The 19,784-nt window shown below is 33.9% G+C and overlaps 1 protein-coding gene across 1 annotated transcript in view; it reads right to left on the reverse strand.

Annotated features, from left to right (window-relative positions):
• LOC138694888 (protein dachsous-like) overlaps nt 1-19,381 on the reverse strand; it is a 525,878-nt gene extending 506,497 nt beyond the window's left edge. The window contains exon 1 of the mRNA XM_069819058.1: nt 19,033-19,381. The gene's annotated coding sequence lies outside the window, so the exon portion shown is untranslated. The remainder of the gene's footprint in view (nt 1-19,032) is intronic.
• Between the last annotated feature and the right edge of the window lie 403 nt (nt 19,382-19,784).

Consider the following 19,784-nt stretch of genomic DNA (forward strand, 5'->3'; position numbering starts at 1 on the left):
GCACAAATTCATAAATAATATTAATTTGTTATTTGGCCACAGCACTGAAAATAAACACACTAATAGGGCCATAAGCATTATACTTCAAGTAAAATATATTTTATATGGCAGGGGGAAACGTTGTACCATCAGGAAATGATCTTTAGTCAAAGTTCAAGAACACTGTTCATTTTAAAATTAAATAAACTCTTGAAAGTTCATCATCATAATCATCATCGTCCTTCACGATTCTTTCCAGTAATTCAAAATCTGTTAATTTAGTAAAACCTTAAAAAATTTAATGGAAGATGATTTATTTATTTATTTATTTATTTTTTCTTCTTTGGTAAGTATAGCCCAGCTGTCAAGATTACGCAATACATTTATTCATTTGCGTTGAATTTATTGCAAATAATATGTAGCTTATATTAGAATAATGTTACCAGACAAGTCACATTCCACAGTAAAATATCATTATACACTGTCGGTACAGTAGGCCTACACTTTTATTTAAACAAATTATTGGCGTCTTTATTGTAATTGAAGGGTTCACAGCTATAGTGGGCCAAGCGCCATTTACTAAAAACGGACAAAGCAAGGATTAAAGTTAAGTGAATATTATAGTTTAATAAAGATTGATGTCCACACCTGTGGAGTAACGGTCAGTGCGTCTGGCTGTGAAACCAGGTGGCCCGGGTTCGAATCCCGGTCGGGGCAAGTTACCTGGTTGAGGTTTTTTCCCCTCAACCCAATACGAGCAAATGCTGGGTAACTTACGGTGCTGGACCCCGGACTCATTTCACCGGCATTATCACCTTCATATCATTCAGACGCTAAATAACCTAGATGTTGATACAGCGTCGTAAAATAACCCAATAAAAAAATAAAGATTGACATATCATTTAGTTTTAATATGCATACTTTATATTACTTGCTATATGTTTCATTAAATTATAGTATTCACTTAATTTTAACCCTTGTTTTCTCCGATTTTAATATATGGCGCTTGGCCCACTATGGCTCTGAACCCTTCAATTATAGTAAGACTGGCTGTCCTATTTCTATTAAATTCCGGAGTATACGATATTCTCAACAAGGAAATAAAAAAAAATGTGTTGTTTTTCCTTTATGTTGTAAATGCATAATATATTTCTCGTCTGATTTCTTATAATAGAATTGAAAGAAACTATATACTCATCCATCACCTGAAAATTAAATCAGAAACTATAAACACTCGAACTAAACTTGATTTTATTGTGGCGATAAAGTATGTCTTGTGTTTCGTATAGAATTGAAACAATTGATTTCTAGTGCATATCTTACTGTATACACGGCTTGAAACGCAGTATAAGCTGTTTATAATAAATACATTTATAGTGAATACACCAGCAGCATTAACTATGGTATGTATTGTACCACATTTTATTATACAATTTTTACTACAATAATTAATTTTAACATTTACCCACTACAAACTCTGTACCTAATATTATATTATGTAATGGAAAGAACTAATATTCCACCTTTAACTAGTTTACTTACCGAGCATTCCAATTTATTAATGTTTTAATATTGTTTTATAAACTATGTGCGACGCAAACGGTAATAAAATATTCCTCTCAACGGCTTTTTTCCTCTTTCGTTTTAAGAAATTTTCCCAGCAGAGGACATACAATGCAAGTAATTACTGTTACAATAATTTAATTCTGCACGTAATAATAAGGCATGTGGTTGCTCGGCAACGTTAAGAGTTACGAGATGAATGCTAGAGTTTTATAGCGAGGTACGTACAGATTAAATTAATATAAAGTAGAGGAAATGTTCATCATAGAATATAACATATTTATTTTATACAAATATTAAGTATCAAACAATGCATATAAAAATTATTTTTAAGAAATCCGCAAGATTCAGCTAGCCTACTACTGCAGCGTCTAACATAACTCATAGTAAAATTTATTGCTATATTTATAGTACAGCGATTTTAGATTTTATGATTGCAATGATAATGAATGTTACAACTTAGAAAACCATGAACACTTCACGACTGATTTCTTCGTACACTCTGGAAGAGAAAACTTTGCACTTTTGGTTAAAATTTTTACACCTACTTAGACTTCAGCGCTTTCCTCGGCTATCATGCTTGCCATTGGACGATAATTTCCTCAACATAGCTTACTTCGAAAGGGAAGTAAAAAGTCAGTGGACTTGTGTTGTAGGTTTATGAGATGTAAGAGACCCTTGTCACCACACGGGAGGGTTCCAGGCACATTTACGTACATTTTTGCGGTAGCACAATGACCTCGTATGAATGGCCTAAGAGCGCGTGAGTTTATTCAACATCCATCAATCCATCCATCCATCCATCCATCCATCCATCCATCCATCCATCACTCCCTCTCCGATTATTAGTCATATTGTCCAAATCTTAGCTCTGAGCATATTTGAAAAATATAAAATCACAGCAAGTGATGTACAAACATCAATAATAATAATAATAATAATAATAATAATAATAATAATAATAATAATAATAATAATAATAATAGAGAGGGTTTGGATTTGAACGGGTTACATCAGCTGCTTGTCTATGCGGATGACGTGAATATGTTAGCAGAAAATCCACAAACGATTAGGGAAAACACGACAAACGATTAGGGAAAACAAGGGAATTTTACTTGAAGCAAGTAAAGGAATAGGTTTGGAAGTAAATCCCGAAAAGACAAAGTATATGATTATGTCTCGTGACCAGAATATTGTACGAAATGGAAATATAAAAATTGGAAATTTGTCCTTTGAAGAGGTGGAAAAATTCAAATACCTGGGAGCAACATTAACAAATATAAATGATACTCGGGAGGAAATTAAACACAGAATAAATATGGGAAATGCCTGTTATTATTCGGTTGAGAAGCTTTTATCATTCAGTCTGCTGTCAAAAAATCTGAAAGTTAGAATTTATAAAAGTTGTATTACCGGTTGTTCTTTATGGTTGTGAAACTTGGACTCTAACTTTGAGAGAGGAACATAGGTTAAGGGTGTTTGAGAATAAGGTGCTTAGGAAAATATTTGGGGCTAAGCGGGATGAAGTTACAGGAGAATGGAGAAAGTTACACAACGCAGAACTGCACGCATTGTATTCTTCACCTGACATAATTAGGAACATTAAATCCAGACGTTTGAGGTGGGCAGGACATGTAGCACGTATTGGCAAATCCAGAAATGCATATAGAGTCTTAGTTGGGAGGCCGGAGGGAAAAAGACCTTTAGGGAGGCCGAGACGTAGATGGGAAGATAATATTAAAATGGATTTGAGGGAGGTGGGATAAGATGATAGAGACTGGATTGATCTTGCTCAGGATAGGGACCTATGGCGGGCTTATGTGAGGGCGGCAATGAACCTCCGGGTTCCTTAAAAGCCAGTAAGTAATAATAATAATAATAATAATAATAATAATAATAATAATAATAATCAGCAAATTTATTAACCATATGCGATGGATTGGGCATATGCTAAGATCAAATACTGCTAAGAGCTCCAGAAGAAAGAAGAGTAAAAAGATGTTCACGGAAACTTCATTAGGGAAAAGACTAAGGCTTAGACATTCGGAAAATCTAAAGGTGGCCCTAAAAAAATGTTATGAATTAATCCTCCTGAGTCTTGAGAGCATAGTATACTATACTATACTTCATACATGATTATGACATAAGATGTATGTGCAGAGATCCGAAGTATAGTATAATATACCTGCATTTGTGCCCCAACTGTAATCTGCAGAATTTTTTCAGCATTTTCCCTAATATCAGTGCCTTTTTTGAACTGTAGAAATTATATTGAACTTTAAAAATAAAACAAATGTCTCAGGATTTAGGAGAATAAACGATAGCCTAATTGGAAAACTGTTTTGTCAAGAGAGATTACAGTTGTATTAAATTGTAAGCTCAGCAACGAACAGTTTTCATAGCTTATAAGGTTTTGCAACAACAACAATAATAATAAAAAATGTTAAGATTCTAATTTCAAAGTTTTTATCAATGTTGTATGAATGGGTAACAAAATAAATACAACTCACAGAAAAATGTAACACTTCAAGACAAATTTTATTTATTTATGCTCCTTGGAAAATAAGCTTTCATAAATTTGTTCTTCGGCTTTGTCTATGTCAACTATCTTTCATGCCTGTTTTAACCACCAAAACAATTTTTTGCGTTATATCTACTCTCTAAAAAACAGATCGACAACACGATGTACTGAAATTAACTTATGTATGTATGTATGTATGTATGTATGTATGTATGTATGTGAAGGGAATCACTGAGATCTAGCATTGCGACCTAGTAGATCTATCGCTCTTACACTCCATCAAGGCGCAATCCCAACCCACACCAGCTGACTACACTAAGGTTCGTTGAGTATCCGGGTTTCTAGCAGTAATCCCACTTGTCTCCTGACCAGCCCCCTCCGTGCTTCGCCAGCCTGCGATCGGGGAATGCTATGGAATAATGAATGGAGATCGGACGGAATAATGTCTAACGTGGAGAAACGGAAGAAATAACTCAAGAAAAATGTTGTCCGCCACAAGAGTCACTACGGATATTTTTGCTGAAAACATCCCAAATCTGACCGGGACTCGAATTCGAACCGTTCGAGTGCAGGCCGAAGGTCTGACCACTTGGGCACCGCAGACACGACATTAAGTAAACTTTACTCATAAAATATTTTATAAGAGAGACCGAGATTGGACATAATTTAGACAGGAAAATGTTGAATTCAGCGAGGTGCTCCTTTTACATACTCCTGTTTGTACAGTTGTTAGGCTATCCCAAGGAACTTTAAACCCTGCACACCCTATGGTATCGGTAGGCTTATATAGTTTTCCCGCGATCTGATACCAGAAGCACACGCGGGTGAACTCTCATGAAGTGGGGTTGACACAGCGAAAGGTTTCCCTTCCAACAACTCAGAACGTCTAATTGACAACAAAGTCACGTGCTCTAGGCGGTATTCAAATACCTAACCGTGACTTTCACATAGGTTAAAGCGACGTCTAACCCGTTTGATACGTCGTAACTGACAATACCGATTGTTTATTTTATTTTATTTCATTTCATATTAATTCATTACATTCTTTAAAGTGGTATACAACACTATATGTAGCAAATTAAGTTAATCACAAAGAATATACAGTAAAAACCACAAAGAATAATATTCATCAAACTTCGGCAATTGAAGTTTCCATAGTTACAATAATCTTAATAAAGGGTCCTAATTTTCGATTTTCCAAAAATAATTGGTCCTAACATATATAATTAACCACCCTGAAACCGAAAATCGCTTTTTTGAAATTTTTGTTTGTATGTCTGTGTCTCTCTGTATGTTTGTTACCTTTTCACGCGATAATGGCTGAACGGATTTCGATGAAAATTGGAATATAAATTAAGTTCGTTGTAACTTAGATTTTAGGCTATATGGCATTCAAAATACATTATTTAAAATGGGGGTTATAAGGGGGCCTGAATTAAATAAATCGAAATATCTCGCTTATTATTGATTTTTGTGGAAAATGTTACATAACAAAGGTTTCTTTAAAAATCATTTCCGATAAGTTTTATTCTTCGAAAAATGTTGACAGGACTGATATTTAATGAGATAAATGAGTTTTAAAACTGCCATCTAAGGCCATGTAATGAAATAAAAAACAAACGACTTCGTCTATAAGGGGCCATGGACAACAACAATCGAAAGCTATGAAAGATAGCCTACAGAGAATGTTTCTGTGTTTGTATGAAGTAATATCGGAAGCTAAATTAACCGATTTGTATAATTAATTATTATTTCACCATTGGAAAGTGTAGTTTCTCTAGATGGACATAATGCTATAATGTTATTACAGTAACTTCTGAGTGAATTGAGGACAGGTAAGATTAAAATAGCTTCTTATACACAGAAAACTTGATAGGGTATTCTGTATATTCGTTTCCTATATTTCTTAAAATAATGGATCGAATGTCCTATTTTAATTATGTAATTACTTTATATTTATTTCTAACGTGTGCAGCGGAGCGCACGGGTACGGCTAGTATTAATAATAGAATGCCATAATTGTGATACATCTTTTAGATAACGGGGAAAGACATTTTGACATTTTAATATTGAAAAGGTTACAACTTATCCCTTTAACTGAAACACGTAAGCAACATTGTTATGGAATGATTCATACTATTTCCTTCAACGTTGAAGAGGAAGAGAGCATCCAGACATATTATAGTCGGGAATGTGAAGTGCGACACTTAGCAGAACACAAAGTTTTTTGTAACTGAACTATTAAAGTCATGCGCAGAAATTACACGAATGTAGGGAATTGAACTTATGTTGTACGTTTTATAATTTTATAGTCTTAGTTTTTGTAATAAAATTCCATGCTACGGATGCACATTTCAATTTTGATCTGACTAGTACAAAATAAAATACTGAAAAGAGAATAATTTCGAAAAGTAATTAAATTATGGAAAGTATTAAAACCAACATCCTAATCGCACGGTTACAATGAACTAAATGAAAGTACTTACGGAAACAAATTTTGCTGCCAAAAAGATCACTAAGGTCTTTAATACAATCAGACCTGGTAACTGTGTCTTCATTTTGAAATATATAGCTGAAATCAAGAGTTTAATTATTGTCTATTATACGGTAGCGTGCGAAAAGTACTTTCAACACTAGTGCGAAAAGTAACTTACTTTTCACACTAAACTGTTTGCGCCAAAGTCAATAATTTCCCGCAAGATGTCACACGGCACAAATTCCGACCGAATAATAAAGCAGTTTAACCCTTTGCAGCACAAATTAGTTTTTTTATGTTTTCCATATCATGGATCATAACAAAGCTTCGATCAATTTTTTTCAACATTTTAACTCTGCACACAATTTCAAAACACAGATGGCACCTCTATGTATACTCAAGAGGTGATTCCTTGGTGAAATATCCGTGCCATAAAAGTTAGAAAGAAAGAAAACTGTGGTTCTCCTGAACAACCATTATGCTCCAAAGGGTTAAACAATGCCAGGACTATATTTAAAATAACTGTTTTTGTTAAGAGACGTAGGCCTATACAAAATAAATTTCTTTAAGAATTAATTAATTGATAGCTAAATGAAAAAATTCAGAATTAAATGTAATTATAAATAATTACGGAGCACCCGGATTTGAACCGAAGACTTCTCGATTTGTAGTCCTAAGTCCTATCAATAAGTTACATCACCGCCTGCTTTTAATGTAATAAAGTTTTATTATTATAATGAGGGAGAATACAGCAGTGGAGAAGTCTGAGAAATTGTCTCTATACCAGAAAGGAGGAACAGCTGTCTAAAAAATTGTGTATGACAAACTTGTTAAAATAATTTTATTTTGTTAATAGGGCTTACTCCACTCAGCCTGCGGTCTCGTTTCGTAGACATCCCTACCCATCGGACAAAATTTCATTTTTTTAACATTTGTATCGTAAATAACTTATTATGCTATTCTGAAAGCTTTATCTTGCGATAAAGTCTACGTTACACCTGACGAGATACAGTCAGCTATATTTCTGATTATAGGAAAGATTTAAGCGAATAGTAAGCAGTCTGAAATAATTATTATATAAAAATGTCGACAGTGGGCATAACGAATAAGAGAGATCCTAAAGTGGAGCCTTGTGGTACTCCACAGTTTAGAGTGCAGGGGTCTGAAAGTTTTAGGAATCTTACAGAGGATTTTTATCGTGGAAACAGTACCTGAACCAATTTACATAGTCTAACTATTTCTCATTACATGCAGAACGACGTGAAAAATTTATATTATATTTTTCTTCATGATTTCAATTCCCTAATGGGTAATTTTCATAAGCAAATGTAAGGATTTACAACCTATATCATGACTCAGATGTTGCGGTCAACACGCCTAAATACATCTTCTAAAGATTGGAACATTTAATAGTGAAGCCTGTATCCTGTGATAAAGAAACTTAAATTACGAATAAACTTGTAACGTAGGCCTATTGCCAACGTAGTGACGTGTTTGCCAAAGAAATGTTACTATAAATAAGTTTAATTAGAAACTTTTTTCTTCAAACTTTTTATATACATCAGTGTCAATTACTTCTCAAATATTTACATATATAATATAAAATTTAAAATATTTGTAAAAACGTGTGTTTTCTTTATGGCATATGGAATTATTATTACTAAATAATATTAGAGTTCTTCTTCAAACTTATAAGCCCTATTTGAGCAACTAAAAATGAATAATAACAGAAGTATAACAATACATGATTGTAACCTACCTACTTGCTCATGTAATGCTTTGAGTATATCCTCACAAGTTAAATATTTAGGCATTATTATTGACCAACATTTAAAATGGGACAGGCATATCTCCTTCCTGTGTAACATTGCGTAAAACAATCCACAAATTTTCCATTCTACGCTCTTATTTACCTGTTTATGTTCTGCGTACTGTGTACTTAGCTCTGTTTCAATCAATAATTCAGTATGGTATTTTATGTTGGGGAGGAATGGCAAAATCGACTCTCCATCCTTTAAATTTGCTCCAAAAAAGAATTATCAAAATTTGTCTATATAAATCTTTTGATTACCCAACAAAATTAATTTTTCAGGAATTTGGTGTATCAAATCTAGAACAAATTTATGAACAAACTTTGCTGATTTACTTCCATAAAAACCACAATAAATTTAAATTTGATCCTCACGAATACCATACGAGACAAAATTACAGTTTCTTCCTAAATACTCCGAAATGCCACACAACTGCCGGTTTAAAACACAGCAGAAGTTTTGGACCCAAAATATATAATGAATTAATTAGAGCTTACCCTGAGCTAAGTACACTTAACTCACATAGATTTGAGGAACAAATCAGATTAATTATTTAATTGTTTAAGCTAATTGAGTTAAAAATTGATACCGTAGACCCTATTATTACATGCTGTATTATTTTACCATTTATTAATGTTATTGTGCTCAATGAACTCTCTTAATTTTGTGATATATTTTGTATAACTGATCTGAACTGCGCCCGAGCACCAGCTTCTGCTCTTTCGGGATGCAATATCTAATGTAGCTCAAGTGTAAAGTATTAAATAAATAAGTAAATTTAACACTGATTAAAATTCGATTAACAGATCGATTAGTCGGTTAAAGGCATCCGGTTAACCGATCAAAATTTTTAGACGATCGACAGATCTACTTTCGACCATTCCTGAAGCACTAGACTTTAATGCGCCATAGTGAACACCAAATCTAAGCATTGCTCACTTCATTCGTTAAACGCTGATATATATCACATATCTTAACTGAAACTCTATGCACATGGCTCATTTTCGAGTACACTTATTTCTTCACCTTACAGTTGTGTTGATGTTATTACGGTGTTTGGCTCTAACGTAATTCATATTTATGTTGAATACAAAGGAGGTTGAAATATTCCAGGAGCCGAACTGGACATCGCAGCAGCCTGAGGTGCGGGGAAGCGTCCTGCCTGGAGAGGCGGCCCCGAACTCTCGGACGAAGGCGCTGCCACGCATTTTGTCGCCACTATCATCATCTAAATCAGGCCTCTTCACCGCTCTATCACCAACGAGAAGGCGTGAAGAACACTGCGTCAGAGACACTACATAAATCGCTCCGATGCCAACACGTCGCCATGGCAACAGTGATGTCAACACACACGAGATCGTAAGTCTTACAGTAACGGACAATATTTGGGCTAAGTAACATATCTACTGGAAATAGTAATATACGTTACAAGAGCGGTATGTTGACGTTTTCATGGTCGAGGAAAAGATTGAAAAAGCGAAACGTAGTTGAGCTTTTTTAATTTCCGAAAACATGAAAACAAACATACCGCTCGTGTATCGTACATTATTTTGTGCGAAGATCGTTTATTACATACCTGAAAGACGAATTTCTAATTAGTTGGTTTCTGTTTAATGACGGCAACTTCGGAAAACCAAAATATCTTTCTTCAACATTGTTGCTATAAAATGTTTTCTGTGTTTACTATACTCCAGCAGGCCGTGATATACGTCTGTCTTTTTTTCTCCCCCAGTCTATAAATGCGAACTTAAAACAAACGGTAAGATTATGTATTGATTTATTTTTCATTTTAATATTTTAACAATATTATTTATATAACATATTGCAGTAATAACATCGGCATCTGGAATCTTGTTGATTTTTTCACGGCTTCCTTAATGTTACTTGCATTACAAATGCAGTAACTTTTGTGGTGTTGTAGAGTTTACTTAATTTTTTCAAATATTTGAAAACAATAATTAGCATTGCAATTTAGGTGAAATTGCAGTGGTAAGTTTTCAATTTATAATTATTACTATGTTAAACGTCTCTAAAAATAATAAGTTAAAAGCCTAAAGCAGTAAAATGAATGTCGCGCTTAAGCGGTAAGAAGAGGGAAATTGTTATGTGTGTTACGTTGGGAATACTGAATGTGGTATTTCACACTTACCGCGTATTGGTTCTGTGCGGAAAACAAGCAAATACGCACGATCTCGCACAAAAGTCTATTGTAAGTAATGTAAATCTAAGGACAATAACAGTCAGTGTTTGTCAGCTTTAAGTTCACTTACAACTGATACATTTCTATACACATCAGAATTCGCGAGAGAAGGGCTAAAGCTGAAATTTTAAAAAGGAACAGGAGAAAATTGTTTTGTTACTTTATTCAAGTTCTGTTATTGTTTCAGTGGTGCTTAACTCTTCTGATAATTCTAGTCTCTTATCGTCTTATCATTTCAAAACAATTCAACCTTGTGTGCTGAACAGAAACGTATTTTAGATTATTTTCATCTTTATTTAATTCGTTATTCACACTTCAGAGAACATTTTTAAACCTGCATATATTTATTTTTTTCAATAATCAGGACTAACTACAACATTTAACACTAATTCGTCTGTTTAGGTGAGGGGTTTGGACTTTTTCCATTGCTGGTTGTCACAATCAAAATATTAAGACAACGTTTCGAAGGGTGGTTCTCCCTTCGTCTTCAGGTGGAAGGAAGGAGAGAAAGGAAAAAACCTACTGTTGGGATCGTTACGTACAGCTATTCTGTATGATCAGTCATACAGTCGTTACGTACAGCTATTCTGTATGATCAGTCATACAGAATAGCTGTACGTAACGATCCCAACAGTAGGTTTTTTCCTTTCTCTCCTTCCTTCCACCTGAAGACGAAGGGAGAACCACCCTTCGAAACGTTGTGTCTTAATTTTTTGATTGTGGCAACCAGCAATGGAAAAAGTCCAAACCCCTCACCTAAACATTAATGATCCACCATTGCTTTCCAACCCCTCATTTAGATCAACACTAATTCGTCTATCATCTCACACAATTTCAAATCTTTTACTATTAAAATAAACACAAAAACGTTGTCCTCTGTGATCTAGTATTTACCACGGATCGAGATTCCCACATTCAAACCCAACCGAGGCTGATTGATTTTGAAGAGCGATAAGAATCCCAAGCATGATTTCTTTCGGAAAGTAAGTACAGCTGAGAAGCTCGTATCGCATAACAATTGCACATAAAACTGCCCTTGAATGAGAGGGATTCAAGAAGAATTTAGTCTCGCCTACGTCAAAAATTTAACTTTGAAGAAAGCACTATGGACCAAGAGCGTAAATATGCGTAGATTTGCACCATCCTCCAAATGTAATCTGTCAAAATAAGCATGAAACAGTATTTTCGTTATTTTAGTAAAATCCATTCAATTTACTTTCATCTAGCCTATGTTTTAACATGAAACGTGTCTAAAAGTGGGCCCGTATAAAATTATTTCCAATAAACGATAAATGGTCTACTATTTCACTTAGCGACGCCCAAAAACAATGTTATAAAAATAGGCGTAGGCTATCATAACAAAACTAAAAAATTTGAGTACACAATATTTTGAAGTTAGGCATTCACAATTTTTGAACACTACCGCAAATATAGCGTCTAACACTTGTAACAATTATTGGCAAATCACTATTGTCGAGATATTTACGTATATAATCTTCCAGATTCGTTAATATTTTGAAAAATACTACTTTGTTAACATTTAATATCTTAGGATTGTCAATTTTTATAATGACATACTTGGTTTAGAATTTAGATTAACTCACTGTCTAACGGTGTCTGTGTTTTCTTATTGTTTTTGTATAATATTGTCAATTTTCCTTTCACTTAAAAACATTCAACTCGAGTGTATGTACTTACATGTCCAATTCTAAGATCGAATAAGAATTGAATTCCTGCAGTCGTTGATTCATTTCGGTAAAAAATTGCACCGTTTTCAATATTAACTATATAAAATAGCACATTTTTAAATAACTTTCTTATAACTATCCATAAGAATAGGTAGATAAAAGAGAGATGTAGCTACCTTTCAAGTAAAACACCAGGTCTTTACAAATATGCATTTTAGACAATTGTCTTGCTTTTTTTTCCTATTTTATGAAATACTGTATTATTAAATAATGCTTGTTCGTATCTGTTACGTACGCAGGCCCCCACTTAATTTAATTTAACAACTACACGTAAACTCAAGTAGGCCCTATTTTTGAGATTGTAACTGGAAACTTCATCAAATTACCAAAACTAAAAATACAACAAATTAACTATAAATATTTGAAATAATAATTATTACTTTTTCCACACCAAAAATCGTTACATACATTAATAAATGTATACGAACTATATTTCCTATATAATGTCAACGCAATGTACTAATTACAGTACATCAAATATAATGTAAACTATGTCCTAGCACCACGCTGACCAGAAGACTTTCTTTTGACTGTCTATTTCGGGTTAAAAATTCTCACAAAATGATGGTAGAACGGATCGCATCGGAAGGGTCAATCATTGAAATTTATAATGACGATAAGAATTCAAATTCAAATTCAGAATACTTATTTACATTATAACATTCCCAGATAATAAAATTATGTTAACTTATTTAAAATATAACGAATAATGAGTTTATATTATAAAAAAAAATAGTCAAAACTTTACGCAAAAGGATCTATCTACTACATACTACACATTTTAGGTAGACTGGCTCATTTACAGTACTTCAACCCATCGACTTATTTTCAAAGTTCTTATAGTTTAATAGGTAGGACCAAAACTCAGGAATGTCCAATTCCAGAATACTGTATATAAAAGCATAAGTCATGTTTAAATCCTACTTATTTGTCATTAAATTTTCTTATGATTTTCGCCTTATCCCTGATTATCGAATTATCGTTTATCAAAGCTTTCTACGTACATTTATGTAGTTCGCGAGAGAAAAACTTAACGTATGCAGTCACGGTAATCAGTTTGATAAATCCATATTTGTCAATAACGTAATTCTAATTATTATTAAAATTACTATAATAATACACTAACTACAATTCAGTTTCTGTACATATCTAGAGACTGAAAGTCATTGGATTTGGTTTACTAGAATCAATGTAGAATAACAAGTTTTGGTTTAAAACAACGCAGTTTTTTAACAAATAATTACATTAATTCAGAAAATAACACTTATAATTTAATTTTTTTATAAAATAAATACAAATCGGAGTGAAATCTTCTCAGAATTTGGTTAAAATAAGTTATATGTTTAGAAAATTATTTCAAATTCCGACTCTAAACGTCTTCGTCATTTTTTCGTACAATTCCTGGAAGAAAATCACTATAACAAATATCTGGGTAGCCGTGACTTAGAGCTAGCCGCCATTTCGTTGCCAATCACATGAGAATTGATCTCGAGACCTACGAGCAGCAAATAAGTAGGCCGCGTTCTCTAACTTCCCCGTCACCTACACCAGCTCAGCCTCGGATAAAGCAATGGAAAAGGGAATGCGATATCTGCAAAAACAAATCCTCACAGTTGTATAATCAAGCCTTTTGCAAGTATCGGGTTGTCTCTGAAGATTTATTGTTTTATATTAGCGAGCTCCGGAATAATACGAAGGTGCAAGTAAAAAGCGAGAAAAGCAAGTCAGACGTACCATTGCAAGTACGACGGACTCAAGACCTCGTCTTGGCTAAACTACCACAGAAAGAACGAGTTCCAAGGATTGCCCTTCAATGGCTTCAGTTCGAAGGCCTGTAAATTGTATTTCCGATTCATAACACATATTTCACTACCTATCGCAACGTTTAGTTATTTTGAATTTCCTGTAATAATGGCATTCATGACGTAGGCTAATTTTTGTAGTTATTAAATTTATACAATTTTTTACTTAAACTTTTCATAATTCTAGAGAATCAAAATAATAATGTAGTCTATATGCAAATTTTAACCAGATTAATCCAAAACTAACAATTTTATACAAGATTCTTGCAAAGGAAATACTCATCGGGTACTTTTTTCTGAATCATGTACGGAAATTATATATATTACACTAATTCAACAATACAATTATTTTTAAACAATAAAAAACTGAATTCGAAACGCGTCGAGACATTCGAGAGTGACATAATTATAAAACAACAATCCTTTAAAGATAAAAATTCCCGGTTATTCATTTCTGGATCAGAAACAAAATGTAGATGTTTCAGAATAATGATAATTAAGAATGCAACCGTTTGTTTTTAAGTACTAGAACTTACAGATTGAGTTGAAATCAATCGAGAGAATGAATGAAAAAGGTCAGAAACTAAATAATTTAATCTAAGATTAAAGCAAGACACACCGGTTATTAATTTCTGTGACGTAAAAATAAAATTCAGGTATTGTAGAAAATTTAAGAATGAAACCTATCCTCGAATTTATTCAAACTTACAAACAGATTCCAAATAACTTATCATATCAAGGAAAATGGGGAAGATAAAACCCCAGTTTTCAACATACATAAAGTGAAAGAGAATATCTTTTCAAATAAAACAAATACATATTTAATATTAAACCGTCCACACCTCTATGGAATTACCATTCAAAAAGGGCTGAGAAATGCATTTAAATTTGAACACGATTAAAAATAGAAAATAAGGTTAAATAATTGTATCTAAAATTCTTGCAAAGACACACTGATTATTCATTTCTGTGTTGTAGAAATCGAAATTTAATATTGTAGAAGAATTAAGAATGAACCTAATATTTAATTTATTCAGATTTACGGATTAATACCAAACAAGATGAAACTCCGTATCAAATTTGAACATAGGCTACGTAACAAAATGAGAGAATGGCGTTTGAAATAAAACAAGTAATTAATATTAAACCATTTATAATTCTATGGAATCATCAGTCAAAAATGAAGGAAAATTTTATTTAAATTTTAACTCATTTCCATAGGAAATTTTATCTAAAATACTTGCAAAGACAAAGAATCGCCGGTACCATTTCTATTCATATGCAAAATTCACCGTCTAATACTACTGAATCATTAGTTTAAAAGGGTTGAAAATTACATTTAAATTTTAGCGAGATTAAATGATGACTAAATAATGTTATCTAAAATTCTTGCATATACAGGAATCATCGGTATTCATTTCTGTTCATATGAGAAATACAGATATTCTACAAGAATAAAATCTTGTAACCGATCTTTGGATTTGTTCAGATTTATGATTGAACTGAATGAAAAACATAATATTAGAGGTTAGAGAGTAGCAGAATTTCAAAATAACTTTTAACAAACGATCCACAATAGACCACAGGCCACAGGACTTAAAATAAGTTGGAAGACAAAATTACGAAAGCGATTAAGATGACGAAGATTCAAGAAAAATTATTTCAAGAACTAATTCCAGCATATTTTTAACAACACTATACTTTCACGTTACTGAGGCCATTCAGAGTTCTTACAAATATGCAATAACAATGATCGGACTACAATGTCATAGATATGTCAAGAGACCGAAAAACTCAATACAAAACTATTCGCTTTATTCAGATACGGAAGAAGTTTCGGAGATCGATTTGTTAATTTTTTTAGCAAAAACTCTTTTAAAATACTGATAAGTTACGGTGTTCAGTTTCTAGCGTACTTTCATTTAAAACAAATTCTACTAGGCCTATTGCCACAAAAGAACTGTTGAACTGTTCAGATTATTAAAATCATCTCTAGTTTTCTACTCCTTTTACCCAGCGAGTTCCAGTGACCTTTACTCTGTGGGTGAAACAACTGTACCTTAACCTCCCATCTCTATCAACATCTTCCATAACACCCACTTCCTAGAAATTCTACCCCATTCTGCCTCACGACTTCACTGTATTTATTAGACTCTTACAGATCTCCGTGAAACGAAGTCAGACAATGCTCTGTTTTTTTGTTTTCATTTTGTAAACTAATTCGCTAGAATAAACAATCCCAGATCTATGTATATGATAAAAACTAAATACGAGGGTACCGGAAAATAAACAGGGGATGTGGGAAAATATTTTATATTGCCGTAAAATAAATATACAAACTCTGTGAGACATAATAAACGATATTCTTAACTCAAAATATTGTGATATAAATTTTCCACTGAGAAATTTTTACAAGATACTGAAAAAACTTCGCGACTTTAGACGAAGCTCTATTTTCTTCCTATACTTCCGTTTTGTTCCATATGCAAATAATTCTTCCTTGAAGAAATTTTATGGACCGCTTTTGAATTAAAGCGGAGTTTTAATCTTAAAATTTAAGGAGAAAATTGCTCTGCTTAGTTACTTAATTTACTTCAACAATTGAAAAGTAAATTCGTTAACAAGTTTACTTCATGGAATAAAGAATTCTGAACATTACTGAAATATAACGACATGTTGTGTGTTCGGTTTCAATAGCGTTTTTCCAGAACTTTCTCACATAATCTGTATCAACAAATAAAAATTAAGATTCGTCAATAAGTTCAATCATTTTAATAAAGAACTAGGAACAAATTAATTAATTAATGTTATGTATTTTGTCTCGAAACTTGGAGCAGGTATTCAATCTTAAAATTCAAGGGAATAATAACTGTTCTGTTTAGATACTTCATTTAATTCAACAATTGAAAGTAAATCCGCCAAGTCAGTCACTGGAATAAAGAAGTCTGAACATTACTGAAATATAAACATGTTCTGTGTTCAGTTTCAATAGCGTCTTTCCAGAACATTCTCCCAACATAATTTGCCTCAACAACTAAGAAATAAGATTCCTCAATAAGTTCAGCCATTTTAATAAAGAACTAGGAACAAATTACTGAAATGCTATGTATTACGTCTCGAAAGCGGTGTCTTTCCAGAAATACCTCAACAATGACGTTCTATGACAAATTTTACTAAACATAAACGATACTAACGCTTCTTTTTTTCTCTTACGTCTATTGTAACGAATAAAATTCTGCATTGTCAGCAATTGTAACGATATATAGAAACAATTCAAAACAGTGACAACGTTTCCACGTACTTCCAGACATGTTCCAGTAAGTGAAAAGAAAATTTACATAAAATGTCCGCGCAACTGCTGGAATTAAAGACGCTGAGAATTGTCTCAGCAATTGCTGGTTTGGATTATTAGGTAACTAACACAGTCTGGATGTTTATATTGGCACAATAAAGCAATCTTCCAACATCACGTGATGTCATATTTCTGCATCGAGTGCGACAAACCCAAACATCAAAATTCCGAGAAAGAGCACTGAACCTGCAACACTTATTGTACGTGTTTCAGTGAGGTTGTAATAAGGTCGTACTTAATTCATTTAGTTTTGTCCATAAATTACGCTGAAGCTGAAAGCAACGAGGGTAATTTCAAATTAACATATCCAATATGGAATGGAAACGACAGTTTACATAACGCAACTGCAGTTAAAAGTTTTATATGCGTCAGTTGGTAATGCATTTCGTTTCGCTGCAACGTGAAAGGTTTCTAATGAGTGAATATCGATATTTTTTTCCTCCCTGGGATTCAAAACGACTTGCAGTCGAAGAGTGAAAAGGCCGCGGTATCCAGAAATAAAAGCAAGTAAAAACGAATGTAGCATAACACGAGTTTTACCAAGCTCTGTTATTCCGGTTTGGAGTAGCTGTGCTCTCGGCTGGCAGGCAGGCACGTCGGGGCAGCATAAGTTCAATCACATGTCAATTCGCTGGCTACTCTCTCTCGTTTTGAAAGTGGGATTCCAGTATCTCACAACCCGAAAATCTCATCTTCCGATATGGCGAAGCGGACATAAATACCTGCGAGAGGTATACCTTCAAAAAATTTGTGAAGGGAACCAAAGAATTCCATCCTCCTTATATCCGCAATATAGGGGGAAAAAATTTACTGCATCATTTGGAGCCGGTGAGGCAGTGTGTATAAGTATGGCCGAACTGGTGCTGAGCCTCGCAGCGTAAGGGGATATGAGTGAGAGAGAGAGAAAGAGAGAGTGAGAGAGAGAGGGGAGTCGCGGAGGCCTGAGGCACGGTAGTAAAGTCAGAAGAAACAGGGGACCAAGAGGTGAGGAGCGGCCAGCAGAAGCGGAGATTTTTTCAAACCTTCCTTCAGCAAGAGCGAGAGAGAGAGAAAGAATGACCCATCCTCACAAAACCCCCAAAACTTAAAAACCTAACAAACAACATGCTCGCTTGTCTGTCTCTCAGCCTTGACCATCCGAAAAAAGTAAAACGAACTATAAAAACTTTTAAGACAAGGGAGTTAAATAAAGGCACAAAAAAATTAAACACACGAACTTATTAGAATAGCCATTAATTATTAATTATAACTTTCCGAGAACCTAAATTCCATCTAAATCACATGTTGTTACGCTTAAGAGGCAGTCAAATGCCAACGCTAATGTCACGCATGCTTGGTTGTATGACAGAAATGTAAGAGACGACGAAAATAAAATCGTTCACCAACTCAAAACTCAATGAAAAGATTCAATGCTAGTAACAGAAGAAAGCTTGCATGAAAAAGGAAGTATCCAACTTCGTTATCTGCACTATTACGTGTTAAAACACTTAGCAGAGGTATCGGACTGCGGATAACAGCCTGATGACACTGTTCACTTCACACTTTTATCACAACAGACTTGCACATTGCGATTCACATACCTGTACAAAACTTTCCAACTTGTAAAAACCACGACGCGACACTACCGTAACCCCACTTTACAAAAATTTGTAATCCTTCTCGGAGAGAGAAAAAAACAGAACTTGCTGGTGAGTAGGTATTATATTATGTATTCCAACACACGATAATATACTGCACAAGGAGCACACAGTTGTGAATCTTCACTGCATATTCACACGCGCGCACAAGTCATCACACTTTGGGGCATCACTAGATCACAACAATGAGCACGGGCATACTAACGATGCACACTTGAGCTTTCTTAGCACTGAACTGGCGGCCGGGTTCAGTGGGCAGGCGGGCCAGCGTTCTTCTCCGTCCCGCAACAGGTTACCAGCCTGACTGCTGCTCAAGATGGAGACCTGCAAGGGCGGCCTCGGAACCGAGTCGAGGTGCTTCTTAGAGGCGGGAAGGTTTGAAACCGCATACCTGCTCGGCTTACCTCGTGCGCCCGTATAAGAACTACAAAAAAAATCTCCATTTTCTCAGAAATTTTTGTTCTAGTTTCAGTGACGTGATAATAATCATTATGAATGGATGATGTTTAGCAACGAATTCTGGATGAGGAAGATGGATTACTTAAAATTTAACGCATGACAAAGAACTTTGATAAAAAAAAATTAATATAAAACAGGAAAAGAAAATATCCATGAAATAACCAATCAAATTTCCAAAGTAATTGAAATTAAAGACTTCTGAATGAATTAAATCAGTGTTGCACACCGACTTCCAT

The sequence above is a fragment of the Periplaneta americana genome, chromosome 2, assembly GCF_040183065.1.
Source record: "Periplaneta americana isolate PAMFEO1 chromosome 2, P.americana_PAMFEO1_priV1, whole genome shotgun sequence".
Lineage (NCBI taxonomy): Eukaryota > Metazoa > Arthropoda > Insecta > Blattodea > Blattidae > Periplaneta > Periplaneta americana.